Source organism: Rhagoletis pomonella, unplaced genomic scaffold (assembly GCF_013731165.1).
Source record: "Rhagoletis pomonella isolate Grant_MI unplaced genomic scaffold, Rhpom_1.0 Rhpom_scaffold_00006, whole genome shotgun sequence".
Lineage (NCBI taxonomy): Eukaryota > Metazoa > Arthropoda > Insecta > Diptera > Tephritidae > Rhagoletis > Rhagoletis pomonella.
Window position 1 is genome coordinate 81,467,174 of NW_023458560.1, and position 20,199 is coordinate 81,487,372.

Here is a 20,199-nt window from a genome sequence, read left to right on the forward strand (position 1 = left end):
TCAACTCAACTCAACTCAACTCAACTCAACTCAACTCAACTCAACTCCGCTTAATTTTAATAAAAATAATAATAATAATAATAGATTGGCGCTTACACATATGTTAGTGTTTGGCCGAGCTTCTCCTCCGATTTGTGGCGTGCGCCTTGATGTTGTCACACAAAGCGGAGGGACCTACAGTTTTCGCCGACTCCGAACGGCGATGGTATTTTTATGAGAAGCTGTTTTTCATGGCAGAAATACACTCGGAGGTTTGCCATTGCCTGCCGAGGGACGACCGCTGTTAAGAAAAAACCTTTTTTTCTATATTTTTTGAGATGTTGCTTTGACCAGGGTTTGAACCCAGGTGCTGCGGAGTGGAAGCGCGCACTGCTTACCACTACACCACAGCGGCCGACAATTTTAGTCTAATTAAATAAGCTAGAAACTAAACGAAAGCTTGTTGATTTTTTTTAATATTGCACAAAGTTTTAAACTTGGATTTACACGGGTTTTGTTAAAGATTAAACTATATTTTTATAAAAAAAAATAATGAAAATTAAATAACAACAAAAATTATATGTTAAAATATGTCAAAATGTGGTGCGGCTATAATTATTACGACCACTGTATGTACATATATGTATAACGGGTGGTCCATAACACGATTTCATTCATGTGGCGCATTATGTTAACCTAGTTTTCCAGTACCTTGTTGACGCTCCGATCTCACGAATGGCTTGCTCGATATGCATATTCGATCTGGGGTATCACACAATTTAAATATTAACACGAATCTCCTCCTCTCCAACATGAAAACTCACTTAATCCTTAGACACTTTTAAATTAATGAAAATTAAAAAAGCAAAACATGAAATTAAGGATTGTATATATTCAAGGACCACCATTTTTTGCATTATACTTCCTTCTCTTCGCTTGCCTTGTATTACTTTGAAATTAATAAAAAAAAGAATTCAACAAAATAATCAGTGGTTAACTTTCTAAATGAAAATAAAGTCGGCAGCATTTTTTAATGCAATGCAACAGTCCAAACCATCAAAAAGTGTTTTGACGCGGAGACCGCCATACTAAAAAATGGAAAAATCTGGTTTTCTTCGAGCATTTTCTGCCTTCTTCCATAATAAAATAAAGCAGTTTCCTACATTCTTCATTATCCATGTGTTTTTGGTGGAAAACTATTTGTAACGTGAAGTTTTTTTAGTTACTAGTGGAATTTTATTATTTCAAAAAGGAACGAGGCCAAAAGAAGCGAAGTAAGGAGCTAAAAGAAGAAGAATATTTTTTGACTATATAATAAAAATCTACTGGAATTATTTCAAGTATTTTTCTAGTAATATTATTATCCTTCAAAATTCAACCTCGAATGGTGTTATGAATTTTTCCTTCAACTAAATAACATCGCCAAACCAAGCAAGTTTCTGAAGGCAAAATCTTAAAGCGCCACTCGAAGGCGCATTTTGAAGGGTCAGAATAATACTAAATGGCATAGAGCTAACAAAAGTACCTTTTCTTAACCGTGAAAAACCTCAATATATTGGCGCAGCTGTAAGCTCGAGCTCGAGTGTAAGTAGACAAAAAGTAGCGTGGGAAACTGCTTTCGAAAGCCACATTGCATGCTCCTGCAATCTCTTTTGGAAATTCTCGAGTTTGACAAACTTTTGAAAAGGATTTGCACTTACCACGTCTAACAGCTACTTTACAGGCCGCTGTTTAGTCCATATGATCATTTTCTTTAATCTATAGAGTCATAATAAAAGCTTATAACGAAGGAGCCGAAAACGCTAATGCGGTTACAGCGCCAATCAAGAAGAAAAAGCACTTGCGGTCAAGCAATATTGTAAATATGAGTAAAATAGAAAAAAAGCTTGACTTGCATCAGAACAGTTACCCTTATAGCTTTATGACGGTAATATTAAATTAATAAAAAAATGTTATAATATCTGTAATAATATCTGGACTTAAATCGGTATTTTTACTGGTTACGAGTACATCCAAATAGCGGTAAGTGTTGCGTTGAAATTAAATTGAAAATTAAATGCCCTTATATAAGTACTTGTGGTTAAGATGTTGTAAACAAAAAAAAAAACAACATTACGGAATTCAGCGAATGTTGATTAATAAGAACCAAAAAAGAACTCGCCATTCAAGTTCATTTGAGATGATAACATGGTATCAAAAATGTATTCGTTTCATATCATATGGTTTTCCTCAGAATCTTTTCATGTCTTGTCTAATGCCAGACATTCATTAAATTTTCAACGCCAATACGCCGAAATGTTATTTTGTTGGTTTCAGTGATTAAAATTATACATATTTCTGAATTTTGATTCTGCGGTAATAAATACGTAAATATAAAGCTTATGTATCTACATACAAAAAGGTTTTAATCAATTGAATACATATCGTATTACTTATGTATATATGTATGTGTATTGCGAAAATAGTTGAACTTGTAACTGTATCTAAAGTTTGTTCACTAGAGATTTACGAATTGTACAAAATAACTGCTTACTTCATTGTCTATATAGTATGTATGTATGTGTAGAATAATATGTACATATATACCTAAGTGTGCGCAAAAACTTAAATTGACCGCGAACACAACAAATCTGCGGCTGGTTGGCTTTATCAGCACAGACGGCCTGAAAAGCAGGCAATCAAAGTCAAGTTAATCAAGCTGGACGACAAAAAAAAATAAAAAATAAATACGCAAATGACAAAAAATAAATGAATGCAAAAACCAATTTTACAATTTATACAACTCATAGCGCACAAAAATGCCCGCTTTATTGGATAATTTGCATCAGCAGAGAGCAAGAATCACACAATAACCGAATTAAAGTTGATTTTGCGCTGTGAATGACGTTATTTTTTTCCGTTTTTCTTAGTAGACACGCACATTAGGAGAATCTGAGGATATTTTTGATTACCGAGGGACAGTGGAACAGTGAAACAGCGCTTTTACGGGCTCAACTAAACCATGTCCAAGCGACAGTATTTCAACATATTTTTAGATATACTGATGTTGAGCTAAAATTTCCATCAATTTCGCATCTATAACAGGAAGAGTTTTCGGGGTGTTTGCACATCGAGCAGTGAGCTGCGGATGTCGACTCCCACTGAAGTCTAGTAAAAGTCTGATGAGGCGACGCAGCGATCACCTAAATACCAGCTTGTTAAAACTTCTATCGCTCAAAATTTGCTGCTCGTTTTAATTTTTCCCGAAAAAATGTTAGTATAAAGCTCAATACTCGTAACACGCTTGAAATGAAAATGTAAAAATTTCAAGACCAGCATTTGGATGCAAATTGCAAAGCACTAACGGTTTATTTTTATTTAATATTTCATGACAACAACTACATGCTTGGCTGCTTGGAAATCGCTGATAAGCAAGCAAATGACGCAGAATGAGCTCATCAAGCGCCTGAAAACGCATCAGAGTGTTTGTTATCTTTACGAGCTGTACTATTTGGCTCTATTGCTTTGTTATTGACCTAATTTTTTGTTGCGCTTGTTGTTTTTTCTATTTTCGATTTCCATTTTGTCGAGATGTATAAATGCAAAGCAAGACTTTCGAAGGGAGGAAATGTAGCGCAAGCCATTTCATGGATTCTTCCGCACATAGCTGCAAACATACATACATCTCTACGTAGATATATTTCTATAATAGGAATTAAACATAGCTTTGATTGATATGAATGGCATCTCCGTTGAATAGAAATTTCATCGAACCTTAGGAGCAATGCCACTGCCTGGTGTGACCTGTTGGATAAGCGTCGCCTTGTTTGGACAACAGACTCTTTTAAGGCCTTCAAGTGAGTGGCACCGGATAGCATTAGATAGATATACATATATATCTTGCTAAATGCTTTTCAGGTGTAGCAAACGTATTTCGATTTTTGTGGAATAGCATCCAGACTATACAGAAATATTGTCAGTGCGCGCAATTGCGATTTTTTGTTTAAAAATATAATTCGTGTTATAATAGAATCAGCCGCTATTTTTTGCATGAAGGGTATGAGAACCGGTCTGATAGTTTTAACTCTCCTTAGAAAAAAGAATGTGTGATAAGTTGGCGTAATCGGGGTAAGGACGTTGCAGTAGACCGTTCTTAAACGTATTTGAGACTTATGTTTTTTGGGCCAAGAAAAATGTAGAAAACATATTTCTTCACAATCCGCCCGCTCACTAAGGTAGTGGGCCTGGACGAACATAAAGTACATTTTATGTTAATCCCAATCATATGGAAATATAAGATATCCTATGCGGATCGTACCTCGATTTATCGAATTTGTGCTCTATTTTAAACAAGAAATTATCGTGGCAACCTTACATTGAGGAAAGAGTAAAGCCGGAACGCACATAACGCTCCGCCTTCATTAAGGTAAGCAAAGGCAAACAAATTTAGGACAAACCTTTTATTATGTTCACATATAGGCTTGAAATTACTTAAATTACTTCCAAACTACTGAACCGAAATCAATAGCGTTCACACATACTTTCATGATTTCTAGATATAAGGTTAGTACGTGTAGATATGGGTATGTGGTTTGTACTTGATTTCCCAATAAAAATGATGGCATATTCTCAAGCACAAATTGTGAATTCCCTCAACAGTGGCGCCTAAATTAAATGACACATAACACAGCTCCACAAAGAAAAAAGTGTCACGTACTTTTGACAGGAATACCCTACCACCATGTATTTTGGTGCGCTGAACACGAGTCTGAAGTACGTTTTGCTCTATCACGTCAGGATTTTTTCCTCACCTCACCAAAAAACATGGCGTATATTATGTGACAGGCACTTTAACACAAACCAGTGGATAAGAACACTGGTTTTGAACACCGAAGTTGCGCCTCCAAATCCCAGCGAACTTAATGAAGAAGTCTGCTGAGCTGATGTGGTGGTTATTTAAAAACGGCTTCAAGCTCAATAAAATTGTTGAATATACTTGCTATAAGGTCATAAAGAGCACAGAAAAAAAAAACACCATAAATATTAAAATTATTTGATTTCGATATGAATGAAGCCGAAATTCAGATAGTGTGAACGGCAGAAATATAAATCTGCAAACACTTTGCTTATAGTTACGACACGTTTTTTCTTGTTAGTTCAGATTTGCGTAGATCACTATATGACATACATATCTTTGTATAGATATGTATATTAAAAACATACTATTTAACCAAAGAGTCGAAATATTTCATGAGATTTCAATCAGAAAATTTCCATAATCTCGATCGAAAAACTATAATTTAATTGTCAGACAATGCGCAAACTCGTTAAATTCATACAACACTGCGTATGAGTAACATTGTTCACAGAAACTTCCTACTCCAACATTTTTGTATCCCTGTAACATACGAGTAAATATAATAAAGTTTTAAAAGTAACGGATAGACAAATTTTCCAAAAACTCAAAGCAAAAAAAAAACGCTGCTTCTCAATTTGGCACAACAAGTTCGGTCCATCTGTCGGCGTGCTGCTGTTTTTGCATGTTGATTTTGGTCGGCGATTATGATGGTGTTGGTGTATCCAAACACCAATGCAGTCGCTAAACAAGGGAGTGTAATATACCCGTATGTTTATACATATGACCAAGGGAAATTGAGCAAAATTTGGAATGCTTTGTTTTCAAAATGTATATTCATGTCATTTTTCTATTTGCACAGTCAGACACACACAAGCTGACTCACATACATACCCTGCAAAAAATTGTGCGACTAATCTCTAAAGAGAGTATTCCGAGATTACTCTCAATCGGGTACAATTGGGCATTAATTAGTCCCAACTAGTCTCATACGGGTACTAATGGAGGTCAATTAGTCTCGACTCATCCCTTATGGGTATAATTGCAGATCAATTAGTCTCCAACTCATCTCTAACGGGTAGTATTAACGATTTAATGATATGTATGCACTTAGTCAATGAAATGTCATGTGCGGCGTTGGCACACAGAGAGAGTATTCGCCTAACAAAACTGAGCACCCCGGTTCGAATCTCAGCTGGCGCAAATTTTTATTTTTATTTTTTAAAAGTGAATAGTCGCTTTTTATACCCGTTCGGGTATAAAGGTGAACAATTAGTCTCTTCATAGGACATGCTCGAACAAAAGCGATCAGTTCATTCCATATAAAGAGATCAAAAGTTGTATTAATCGCATGCTCCGTTGCGATTGCTCCCGGAGTCATCCCGGATTAGTCCCATGGTCTTGCACTCATCAATGGTTTAATGATCAAGTTTTGAACTAAATATATGTATGTACATCCCGATGCGGGTTTTCCTTTGTAGATACGTTTGTTGTATAAGTACGAGTGGAACTATGTTAAATCTTCAATGATGAGAAAACATAACCGATTTCTCAACAAAGTCGGCGTTGTAAGTCTACTTAACCCTGCATATACACCAATTTATTAAAAAAAAGACATCTCATTTCTTACCCAAAATATTCACTCACCGAACTACTTAAGTAATACTTCACTCCTAGCCCTTTTCTCATTTGTAATTTCCCCTCTGGCATTCGAATTATATTTAGATATACATAGATACCATACCGTTATCTAATGACCTATAGCATTTCATCGCGATTTCAATTAAGTCAACAAAATAGTAGTCGTTCCTTGTTTATTGCTTTTGTGACGCAAACAAATGTGTTTCTGTCATTCGAAAAAAATGTGCTTATCAAAAAGAGAATGAAACCCATGTGAGCTGTTTATATACATTCATACATACATATGTATGTACATATGTATTATACACATTTTCGCAAAAAAAAAGTATTAGTTTACCTCAATAGCACATTAATATACATTTTAGTTAATTTACAGTGGTCATGTCTGACGACAAAAATAGTAAATTAGCTCCGATTCCTTGGAATCTAAATAAAGAGAAATATGAAGTGCAGTAGAGATTGAATTATATGCACACCCCTACCCCTGTTGGCGGAAACGATAAGTGTTTTCATGAAATTTTGTGTACACTTTTACTAAGGGAATTATAAATCTGAAATATAGAAAATATTGGTTGACTGGCATGCCTTTCATTATAATTTTGATGAATTTTTTTCTCATACACACTTATTCTTTTCGGCAAAACTTCGTCCCGCCCAAATTAATTTTTTTTTGCATTGAAACATTTTTGTCCAACATTTTCACCAACAGTTCACGTTCATGATTTTCAGTGACGCATTTATCTTCTAATATTACGGTTTGGTGGTTGTCAGAAGGCATATTTCCATTGCCGTCTTAAATAACCTAGCAAAAGTGTATTTCCGTACAAAGATACTTAATAGTTTCAGTGCGTTTGAAAGGCTCCATTTTCATATGGCCCCAATTTTCTCTAAGAGTATGGGATTGATTTCATATATCTCCATATCATGTTCGACTACTCTACCATGAACACTTCCGGAGATATGCAATTTGAATAATTCGATTTGTATGGGAGGTGCCATGCCCCCTTTTCCGATAACCACAATTTTTCTCCAAGAGTATGCGATTGTTTTCATATATCTCCATACCATGTTCGAGTCCTCTTCCATGAACATTTCCCAGCATATTCAGTATGAAAAATTCGGTTTGTATGGGAGGTGCCACGCCCCCTGCAGCTAGCGGTATGAAACAGACTTCACATTCGATTCTCATATCTACCATATATACACAAAAAAGCCGTTTAGGAGGAGTTTGACCACAAACATCGTGACACGAGATTTTTATATATTAGATTATATTGTCTCAGATTTTCTTCATTACTAATAAGAATATGTTTTCTAAGTTCAAAAACAAGTCTCGATTTTCTTGTTTCTGCGTTGGTTTAAGAAAAAAATTGTTTTCAAATGTCAGCTTGAGCAAATTCCTCCAGATAATTATCAGATTATGGAACAGCACGACACAGCACGAACAGGGCATCGTGATGGCAGCGCTCCACCTTTTTTTACATTTTTGGAAGCCTTTAGATCCTGGGCTCCCCTACTACGTACATATATATGTATGTATATATGTGTAATATTCAGGCGCTTGGCCGAGCTTCTCCTCTGATTTTTGGTGTCCGTCTTAAAGTTATTTGTAAAACAAATTGACATTCAATTATACACCGCCGCCGAAAGGCAAATGGTTTTAATGAGAAGCTTTTTCAAGTCAGAAATACACTGGGAGGTTTGGCTATGCCTGCCGTGAAGCGGCCGCTTTTCGAAAAACACTTTTTCTAATTTAAATGGTCTTCGGACAGGAGATCGAAGCACAAAACTATCCACGCAACCGCGAAATATATCGCAATTGCACGGTATATAGTTTCAGCAAACCCATAGAGATAACACAGCGAGTGGCATTTTTTGGCAGATAAATAGTAATGGTTTAGAATCATCACGAGTTTACTTATACATACTTGAAGAAATAAGAGCAACACAGAAACAAATCTTTAGCTGCTGGGAGAAAACACTAACAAAGATACTTGCTTAACTATTATATGTCAGAGCTGTAAAACTGTGAAATCATTTGAAATTAAAAATCATCAATTTTATATTATTATGTTTTCATTGAATTCTCCCTTATTGAATAATGCGGCTTATAGTTTGCACACATTTCCATATTCAAAGAAAGATTGAAAAAATTGAATGACGAACGATTCACTTTTAACACTGAATAAGCACTCAGATGAATGCAGCTTTTGCTATGTGTGCACACATCCACTCAGTACCAATCAATTGATATAAATATTTTGAACACACAAAACCCTCTGAAAAATACGCCAGGTTGCATTTTATTAAAAAGACTGCAAAATTTCAACACGAAAAATAGTTAATAGAGCGTTATCATCAGTTTTTTCACTTAAATTTGTACAAGGATTTATAAGAATAAAAAATATTAATTGGAGAAATATTTTTTGTGAACGTGTCGTTAGAATGTCATTATGAAAAATATAAATTATTAATGATTTTAACATCTCTGTTTAGAAAATTGTCAGCTTTCCAAATAAGTGTTACCAATACACCATTAATAATGCATAATGCATAAATTAGTACATACATATATAAGTTAATATAAACTAACAAATTTAAGAGCTTCTGGTTCTAAATTTAGACATACATATATACATTTCATTATTTAATTATAAAAATTTTTGATACAAATTTCTTCGTACTTTTTTTCGTCGCTATTGGGTCAAGCAGTTAATAAAGATTCGAAAATCGAATTTTTTGGTTTGTGGAGGTTTTTTCATTTACAATAAGCCACAAATTATCAACATTTTCAACAAAAAAAATATTTAACAAAATTCGTTGGTCCCTATTTTCATTAACATCCTTTTCCGAAAGTGCAATATTTAAGAATTTATACCCATTTCATTGAGCACGCTTTTTAACCCAAGTTTTGGTTTGTTTGTTAACATCAAAACTACATATCGACACCTAAGTGGAAGATCGACCTATCTCGGCAGCCAGTTCGAAAACTCCCTATCTCAAAAAACTGTTCTAGAACACCCTATTTCAGAATTTTGTTGAAGAACGCCCTATCTCAGAATGCGGTTCAAAAACGCCCTACCTCGGCAAATTTTCAATATATTTTCATTTGAGATAGGGCGTTCTTCAACCAAATTCTGAAGTAGGACTTTCATAAAAAGTTTTCTGAGTTAAGGCTTTTTTGAATTGGCTGCCGAGATAGGTTGATCTTCCAATCAGGTGTCGGTATATTAATAAAAAATGATTAAACATTGTCTGCTGTAACCTATTTTAGAAATAATTTATTTATTAGGTGTTGCAATTTGAAAAAATCAGTTCCTTCCAATTTTGGGAATCAAACGGGACCCCACACAAGCAAAAATCGTTTTCTACAATCTTTATTAACCTGAAGGGCTAGACAACAAACAACCGCTATGCGAACAAAGTTATAATACCCATGTGGACAAATGCGCTCGGGTGTAATTATTTCTTAAAACATTATTCTAAATGTATGTTTTGAGCAAATTGATTTCAAAAGTTAGAAATATGTCCCATTTTTCAAAAATGTATAATAATAAACATGTGACTTATTTAGCAATTTGTTTTCTGTAATTAAGGAAATATTGAATTTTTTGAATTTTTCGAAATTTCCGTTTTATGGGAGGGACCAGGTTATGGTTTAATTTTTGTATTTTCAATACGCTTCTGCCCTGCATAAAGGGAAACCCGCGTACCGAATTTTCTTCCGATATCTCAACTTTTCCTAGAGTTCTCGTGTACACAAACAAACGGACAGACATACAGACGGAGATGGACTAATCAACTTCTCTTTTTATTCTGGGCATTTACGGTATATACATACATATGTACATAAATGTAGTATATATCTATCTCGATTTTGGTTGTTCCAAATATCCGTTACGTGAGAAAAGTTATAGTACCCTACTGCAGAAGTGCGTAGTAAATATGTTTAAATAGTACACCTTTTAATTAATAATTAAAAAAAAAATTTTACAATGTAACTCCTCAACCCCTCTTTAAAGAAAACAAGAACCCTATAAAATTTCGTTTTGAAAGTTTTCAAATTTGATAACTGAAGAAAAAAATTAATAGAAAATAAATCATACAAATTAAATTTATATATACATATATTCTGCGAAAAAATGTCTACAATCAATTTTTAAACCCTTTTCGCAATTGGTGTACTCTTGTAACCGGTAAATTTTGTTACCATCTCATAAGCTGGTAACAAAATATTGCCCCGCCCCGTGAAATATGCAATGCCAGAATTCCCACAATTCTTCATGGATGAATTGCTGAATATATAGCATTACCAACGTTCCTAGAATCGCGGTGACATGAACAGGTAACATTTTTTGGTAATAAAATTTTCCGGTTAAAAAATCTTCGGTTACGTGCAGAATAGACCTTTTATAGTTCTAAAAGTCTATAATACGAAGGGGCAGATGCCGGTAATGAAATTCTTAAGTTTTTTCAAGCAAGAGTTTTAAAAACTCAATTCACTGTTTTATATTTATATATACAGTTCACTAGTTTCGAATGTAATATATGTAAATGTATGTATCAAGATGTGTCCTTTGTGCTCGACGGTTGCGATGTTTGTTTGGACTGATTTCGCACCAGTCATTAGCCATGGGTTAATGTCAGAAAACGTCTATACATACGCGTTGAAATACATACATACGTATACATATATGTTTTTTTTTTCAATTCCAGATATGTTTAAACTTTAAAGTATAAAATATTTCAACCCTGGGAAAAAAGTATTAGTACTGAATGGTAAAAAGTGTGCATTCATTTTAAATATACAATCATGTGTGTGTGCGAATGCTTCTGTAACATTCACATTCCATACTGAATGTCAATCTACCATTCAAAAACACAACACAGTTTATTTGTTTTCAAGCATTTTAAGACACTCAGGAATGAGGCTTTTTTTATACAAACAAACAATCAAAATTTTGAAAAGAATGTCGAGTGAATGCAGATCCTATTGATTCAATCATTTTACAGCTCTGTTATATGTACATACCTATGTACATATAAGAAATCCATTGAACCAAATTAGGAACATTTAAATGAAATAAAAATAAAATCCTTTTCAATATTCATTTTGATTACCTTCAATCATGATTCAATAACAAGGCACATAAATACAGGTAGAAGCCAAAATGACGTTGCTCTCATGAGAACCAAACCTTTAAACTTCAACTTGATTTTATTTTATTTCCTATATTTCGTTACGCTTAAAATGTCATGTCGTTTGTTTTTTTGAATGTTCGTTAAAAACAAATTTTAATTAACATTTGCATTTTTGTAGTGTTGTGCGTTTTATACTTAGTGTATGTGTTAAAAATGCAGCACCTGAAGCGTTGTTTTTTATGTGGTGTTAAATATAATGCAGACATCACTAATTTTTTTAACGTGCCTCAATGCCCTCGGCGTAAGGAGCGTTGGTAAAGCAGCTGTGGGGTAGAGCTGCAGCGAAATGCCTTGCTGTGCGTTAAGCATTTTAAAGCAGCAGATTTCATAAATGCACCAGGAGGTACAGGAAAGGAACGTTTGATGCCAAGTGCTCTTCCTATGACCCTTATGCCGGAAAGTCCTTCCAACAACACTGCAACTCATAAATCAAGTTGTGAAAGCTTAATAAATGATCGCGCTTCACAAACTGAGTAAGCATTGTTAAAACGCGATATATTTATAGAAATATTTATAATTTAAGTCGTTTAGTGGAGACTTAGAACAATCCAGCTACAAACTCGAAATTCTGTTGCTGAAGTCAATAATTGAAAATCTGGAGGGTGAAAACTCAGCACTCAAGACAGAGTTGGAGAAAGCCAAACTTATTGAAAATGCATTCCAGGGAATGTCGCAATCATTATTTGTGTTCCGTTGTTTTATTGATTGCCCAACGTTATGCCTAGTACATATATCGCTTTATACATACATTTGTATATTATACAAAATTAAAACAGGTACTATAAATATAAACTTTCAATTATAAAAAAATAGAAAAGAACATACAAATTAACAAATTTTAACTAAAGAAAATAAATAAATAAATACAAAACTTCAAATTTACTTAAAAACGTCAACCAGCGAAATGTAATTTTTTTATTTTTCCTTACACACGCTCATTTTAATTTTTACTCTCCCGAAAACTTTGACTTTTGTAGGTTTGATGTCAATTTGGCTTCTACCTGTTTTTATTGTACCATGATTCAATAATACAAGGTTCGATAAACTGACAGTTGTCTCTCTCGCACCGCTGCCTTAGCAGTGGCACGGTGTTGCTTCTTTGCAAATTTACTTGGAAAAAGTGTAGCTTTGCTGTGAAATCGAAGTATAAGCTTTTGTGCAATTTGTTTATTTGTATATGCATATTAAGCACATTTAACTGATGAAAACATAAATTCTTTTCAAATTGGATGTTTACATAAATCTCATAGTAGTTTTATTTTAATTTTGAGTCCTTTTGCAGTTTTTATATATGTAGCTAAATAGCACATAAATTACGTAATTCACGTAGATATATTAATATTTCGTTCAATATTTCGTTTAAAATGCCAGATTTCCTGCAAATACATTAGAATTTACAAAAGGAATTTCACTACTAATTGCCTACTTTGCGTATTTATCTACTACCATTTTCGCAACAAGGGATTGCTTTCTTCTCCTTTCTCTGTCCTTCGTAAATGCAACCTTTTGTAAGGGAGTGTCAAAACGCGGCTGTCAATAATTATCTAACCTTGTATTATTGAATCATGACCTTCAATAAGTATTTGTTACGGCGCTTTTTCTTGCTCTTTTGAATAACACTTCACTTTAAAGCTGATCGCATTTCAATAACAAATTAATTATGTACATACATATCTGTGTTCGTATGGAAAAGTAGCTTATGTCGAAAGGCCGGCTTTAGTATAATGCGGCATTCCCTTTATTTTTTAAACGACAAGGAGTTTTTTGATGAGACTTTAAGAGAATATTGACTTGCTAGTCCGGAACTATTTCTTGCACGTTTATTTGCTAAAAGTTGTTTAACGGCTTAGCGCCCGTAAGTCATTCGCAATCGTATGCTGCGAATGCCGATTTATACTAAAGCCAGCCTTTCGACATAAGCTACTTTTCCATACGAACACAGATATGTATGTTTGTATGCATATGATTTTCTTTTGAAGCTATTTGTAAACACTGTGGCATAAAAACAAAAAAAAGCAATTTCATTGAAAAAACTTACTCTTATTTCAATTATTAAAGATTCAAATTTCTAGCTTTATTTTTTTTTTTTCTTGGCTCACCGCAGCGACTAGTGTGCAACGTAAAAAAAAATATGACATAAGAACAGTTGATTTGATTGCTCAAAGAAGTGTGAGTATTATTGAAAATGCGCAACACAATTCTAGGCAGGTATAACGAATTATAGCAGCCACTGTGGTATAGTGGTTACTAGGGCGCGCTACCATTCCGTAGGGCCTGGCTTCCAGCCCAGTTTCCGACCAATATAAAAAAAAAAACAACAAAGTTGTTTTCTAATAGATAGCGGTTGCTTCCGCCAGGCAATGGCAAACCTCTGAAAGTATTTCTGCCATAAAACAGCTCCTCATAAAAAGACAATCGCCGTTCGGAGTCGACGTAAACCTGTAGGTCCCTCTGCTTTGTGTGACAACATCAAGGCCAACCCCACAAATCGGAGCGGAAGATCGGCCTTACACTAACGAATTGGGCCGTGTGAATTATTTAATTAAATAAAAGGTTGGAAATTTTAAGAAAAACCAATTGCTTAGTTTTTATTCATACGACCAATTGTATGCGCCAATCTATTATTAGATACACCGGCACACGAAAAAAAGCGGTGTGTGTGCTTTTAACCGGACCCACGTACCAACACGTGTTTCGACCCGCTGGTTCAGAATCTGAGTAAATTGCGAAAATTGGAAAAGAGGCAAAAAATTCGCAATTTTTGCAATTTACTCGAAATGTTGAGAGGAAACGATTCAAAAGGACCTGAGATTTGGATTCAGCGGGTCGAAATTCGTGTCGGTAGGTGGGTCTGGTTAAAAGCACACACCACTTCTTGTATGTGTCGGTGTTATTATTATAACGAATTATGTAAGATCGACTGCTGAATAGAAGGTTTTTGGGGTCTTCCTTTGACAACTAATCTTCAATTATAATCTTCTTTGGCACTTCTATGACCGGTCAGATGTCTATCAGAAGTGCGGCAAGGCTCGGCAAAAGAACCGATTCTATTTATACATCTGATTTTAACAAAGTTTTTGATTCCAACACCTTGAGTCCTAATCTATAGCCCTTAGAGTAGAACTCCACAAGTATTGCAGGCAGGAGCTTGAGCGCCGAAAGTTCTTGTGGAGTTCTACTCTTAGTTTCGAATGTTTGTAAAAAATATTTACAATCAAAGTTAGGGTTGCCAGATTTTGAAACGGATAAAGGAGTACATTAATATTTTCGATAGAAAAAAAGCAGTACATGACATAAAAAAGGAGTACAATTTTTTTTTTAATTTTTTGTGCAATTTATTGTTACAAATTACCATTAATGGGGTACAAACAAACAAAGATATCTTAGAAATCTTTTTCAAAGCAACAATAAATGTGAAAAATAAATAACTATATGGGTTGGCTTTCCAATAGGGAAGATTGTTAAAGAGATGGTGATCGAAGGGGGAGTGGACGTGGCACCTTTTCCGACCTTTTTGGAGAGGAAATGAACCGCCATTGACAAAAATTTTACTCCCGACCACCTAGGGCCCCTACGGGACCCCTTAGAATAATTGCCAAAAGTCACAATTTTCACTTGCGTCCACAGTATTTTTGCGTAAAATTCGGTTCTCAATGACCACCCTTATAGGAAAGTTTCCCCAACTAAAAAACTAAAAACTACAAAAGAATTCCCTCTTCCTGAATGTATGACCATTTTTTTAATTTAAGCCTTATAATTAATTTAATATTTTTCTGATTTTTATACCCGAGCGTCCTGCCCCTAAGGCTATGCTTACACCTTTTCACTATCACACTTAACTTTGCTTACTAAGTGGTGTTTGCCACAATATGCATAGCAAAGTACAGCGGGCAAAATAATAACTGTCGCACAGATTTTTTGAAAAATAAAAGGGTTTTTTATAGATTTTGTGTTTTTTTGTAAACTTTGTAAGTATTTTACTTCAAATTTTATTAATTGGTTTTAAAATTTTAATCCTGATTTGCATTTGCCAGCTTTGGGAGATAAGTACATGCGGCACGAACCTCTTTTTCAGGTGTATTTTTTCTTAGATTTTGTATAAAAAAAAGAAAAGAACCTGTATAGGGTTGGTCGAATGAATGCCCTTCTAGTCACCAGTTTCGAGTCTTTTCGATTGCTGAGTATGAGACCGTATGTTGGACAAAAGACGGAGCATAAAGGACCCAAATGGAGGAAATTAGCCTATGGTTACAGAAGATATGTAATAAAGTAACCGACGAAGACTTGCACTTTTCTCCCAAAGTGTTTACCGCCGGTAAACCCAAATGAAGGTTAAAATTTAAAAACAAATTAATAAAATTGAAGTAAAATCTGTGGATAATTAACAATAAACTACTTTTTCGCAAAATCTATAAAGGGCCCTTTTATTTTTCAAAACAAAAAAAAAACTGCAACAGATATTATTTTACACCCTCTTTATGATAAAATATTAATATCTGGAAAAAGGAGTACAAAAAAAGAACGAAACTAAAAAAGGAGTACATTTCCTGATATTTTTTTTTGGGAGTACAAGGGAGTATATTGCAATAAAAAGGAGTACGTTTACTCCCAAAAGCAGTACGTCTGGAAACCCTAATCAAAGCTTAATGTTTAATTTGGCCCAAAGCATTTTTTTACTACTAGTGAGATTATATACAGAGATAACATTGTCGAACTTTCAAATATTCTAGTGTGATAATATAGTATTGCACATACCGTCGATGCGGGTAACCGGCTTGTAGTCAGACGACACCTCACACTGTCGATTCGCAGGTGTTTTGTCACTGTCTGTGGTTAGCATTCCTAGAGTACAAGTGACATCGTCGTGGAGAAATCTGCCGACGCTTTGGCGACTAATTCAAGAGGCGACTTCTAATCCAAAATTGCCTTACACATCCATCTCATCGAGAATCCTTTTTCAAATCCCCTCACTCTCTATTTATATTGGCATACCGGGTTAATGCGTAAAGCGGCCCTTGAGAAGACTAGCCTCGTCGAGCTTTTTAACGGCAGCAAAAAGCAAACAACCCCACCCACAAACATTACGTTCTTTCCGTAACAATCCGGACCGGATCCGGTAATTAGAGAATAAGCGAAAAGTTTGCTCTCAAAAATGGAACATAATCCAGAAGTACGGGAATGCAAAAAACCACATTTCGTGCCCAGAATTTGAGAAACAGCTGATTAACGTTGTTATTGTTGTGTTTTCCACTTAAATGAAAACTCTTGGAAATTGAATTTTGGTTTCACAAATATGATTTTAATGATACACAAAAAAAAAACTTCTCTTAATTGAAGAAAACCAGCAATCAAAATGAATAAAAATGGGAATGAAACAGCACTAAAGGAGTTTTATCCTCTTTTCATGCCCAGCATTTCTTCAAAATGATAGATTACATCCACGGTTCCATATTTTCGTGTACGTTTTCACACATTCCAAAAAAAAATTACGCATTCGGGAGAATTTTTTACTCATTCGGAAGAATTTTCTACCTTAAAGTACGGGAAGTTTTTCTTTGATCCAGAGATGGATGTTTGGTTCAGTGTATAGAGATTGAAAATACATCCACAGGCCATTCACTATTCCTTAAAAGCGCCAAGTAAATGTAGGCAACATGTAAACACAAAGCAGCTGATATGCACTTTGACACTTTATCCATTTTTGCCCGGAGAAAAAGTCCGGGCTATTCCGGGCATGAAGAAGAAGACATTTACGATCCAATTGTGGAATGCATGCGCTCTCTAATGCCGATTTTCTGGAGTACGGGAATGATTTCATTATCTAATTGTAAGTTGGCACAGAAGAGGAGCGACTGGCGTGCTTTGTTGAACTCGGCCAAAATCTCTTAGGCTGTTACAGGGCCAAAGAAGAAGAAGGTACGCAATAACGAATATGGAAGTCCAAAGCCTAGTCCGCACAAAAAAAGAAGAAGCCGGCAAGTTTTAAGCGAGGTTTAGCTCACTGCAGACAGACACATGGCGAGAGCTTGGACACAGGCTAAACCATGGGCCCAGCGAAATCTTAGGGACGACTCAGGTATTCAATCGAGGCATATTCACTTAATACAAACTAAAGGAATCGACAACGACATCTAAGATATTCCAGTCAAAATCGACAGCAGCGGCGATGAATGTCCACAAATCCAACACTAAAACTCCCGTTATCTTAGCGGCTTTCATGGAACTTAGAAACTTAGCGACCCTAAGCTGGCAGCTTTTTTACAAATATGCTTACATACAATTGAAATACTATCCCTAACTGAAATACTATCCCTATTTGTGGGAAGTATTGTCGGTGTGGTAATCCCAGAACAACTTGTTAAGGTAAGAATTATTGTCATTTTCACTTCTATACATTCCAATGCTTAGGTTATATAATCAAATATATTTAATAATAAACCTGTCGAAATGTATCCGGTTATGTGGCTATAATTTTTATTCAGTTTACGAAAATCAAATACACTACAGAATAATAATTTTTAACTAGATTACCTTATAGCCAAGCAAGTGTGCACACCCAAATTATATTTCATCTGAAAATTTTAATTAAATATCTGGTTTGGTCATTACGTTTATAAATAGATAGCTTACTTACCGGCAAACTATATTTTTTAAAGCCTGACTTACTTTCAATTATTCACACCAGTTACTGCAAGCTCACTAAAGCATCTCACAACAACCAGTTTTGGTTTTAAATACTTCAACAGTTAATTTTCACTTGATTTTATAAAAGACCAAATTAATATTTCTTCGTTATTTTCTTATTGTATCTGCACTTTGTAAACATACGTGTACATACATGCAATATTTGAATGCCCTTATTACTCGCCTTTATAAGTGCACAATTTAAGTCACATAATGGGAATTATTGCAATCGTTAAAATTTGCTTCTTTTCCACGCACAAATAATCGCCAGCCGGAATGCCAGCAGCAATTGTTATCAAGATTTTATGTGAGAGCTGCAAATGTATATACGTATATGTATCTACGTAAGTATTCGTGTATTGTCTTCACAGCTGCCTCTTCCGCCACAATGCTTCACTTTATGAATTCCACTGGCATTGTTAGTTCGTAGCGAAACGGAAATGTAAATAAATTAATTACAACACAAACTTGATTGCGAATAAGTAGTTACGTGTGCGGGTGAATCAATTTTACCCACGCATAACAGCAGCCACATTAAATACATGTACACACATGCACCCGTCCATACATAAATATATGTATGCACATGTGTGTATACATATCTAGTAATACATTTGTAGGTGAGATAAACGCCAAACGGCAGCCAGCAAAGAACAGAAGAATAGCCACAGATGGCAATGAAAGACTTTTCGCAATTAATCTTACGAATCTAATGACCGGCCTGAATTTCTGGCCGGATGCAATTTACTTAACAAACCGAAATTTATTCACACAAATTCATACGGCTTGTAATACGTGCGTATGTATGTATGTATGTACATATGTCGGTCGGTCACCAAAGTCCACTTCACCCAATTCGTTCGGTGTCACGAAAATGCCGCTCAGTAGTTACCGGAAACGCGCCACAACGCCATGAAATGCAAAATTATACTGAATTCGCAGCACAGCAAATGAGCCTCGAGCTAAGCAAGTGAAAAAATTTCCCACTTCCCAAACAGTCACCGGCATTGCGTCTGCAGAAATGGAGCGCGCACATGGTGACACTGACCGCTTGAGTGAGTTGCTTCATTGGTGGCCACCGACGACTGAGTAAGTGAAGAAGCATGCGAGTGCACTGTCGCAGCCCACCAATCCGCTTGGGGGTGGCATGTGGCGGGCAAGGAATTATAGGTAAACAACGACCCCAACGAGGCGAGAAATTGTGCCGCAAGAAGATGCTCGCAGTTGAATAGAATTCAAACTCACACATTTTGGCACACATTCAAATAAGGGAATTTATTGAGTTGCTTCTCTCGAGCTCGCGCCGCACAGCAGCCCGTTATGAGGAAATGCACATGTAAGCAGTCGATGCTCACTGCGCAAGCGCTAATAAACGTTGAGTTTGCACTCAAATTGAGTGAGAATTATTTGCGGTCTTAACTCAATTTTTAACACTGAGTGCAAGAAGAAAACTCAATCTACGTGAGATTGTACGTGTGTTAAACTGTTTGTGTTCTAATTAAGAAAAAAAATAAAAAATAGTTGCATTTAGGCTACACGGCAATTGGTAACGATTGTGGCAGGCCTGCCTTTTGCTTCCGCTTTGCTTGCCTACACAGATAATTGATTAAAATTTGCCAACATGCAACAAAATCTACATATTTAGATAATGATGTGTTATTAACGCGAGTTTTTTAACAATAGGAGAATGTTAATCGTTGTCATATCGATGCGTTGTTATTCTTATTTAATTACTTATTATTGGAGAGGGTAGTGAAACAACGAATGATGCCATACCCCACGTTGCTAGCAAACGGGCTTCGCCTATTTTACTACATACATACCTCTGATAAGTAAAAGATTTTAAAATAAAACAATTA

At 35.2% G+C, this 20,199-nt stretch overlaps 2 long non-coding RNA genes across 2 annotated transcripts in view; both read right to left on the minus strand.

Annotated features, from left to right (window-relative positions):
- The window catches only part of LOC118741453, a 64,024-nt gene extending 47,223 nt beyond the window's left edge, over positions 1-16,801 (minus strand). The window contains exon 1 of the long non-coding RNA XR_004993286.1: positions 16,412-16,801. This is a non-coding gene — a long non-coding RNA (uncharacterized LOC118741453). The remainder of the gene's footprint in view (positions 1-16,411) is intronic.
- The window catches only part of LOC118741452, a 73,570-nt gene extending 54,232 nt beyond the window's left edge, over positions 1-19,338 (minus strand). The window contains exon 1 of the long non-coding RNA XR_004993285.1: positions 18,323-19,338. This is a non-coding gene — a long non-coding RNA (uncharacterized LOC118741452). The remainder of the gene's footprint in view (positions 1-18,322) is intronic.
- Positions 19,339-20,199: the final 861 nt, after the last annotated feature.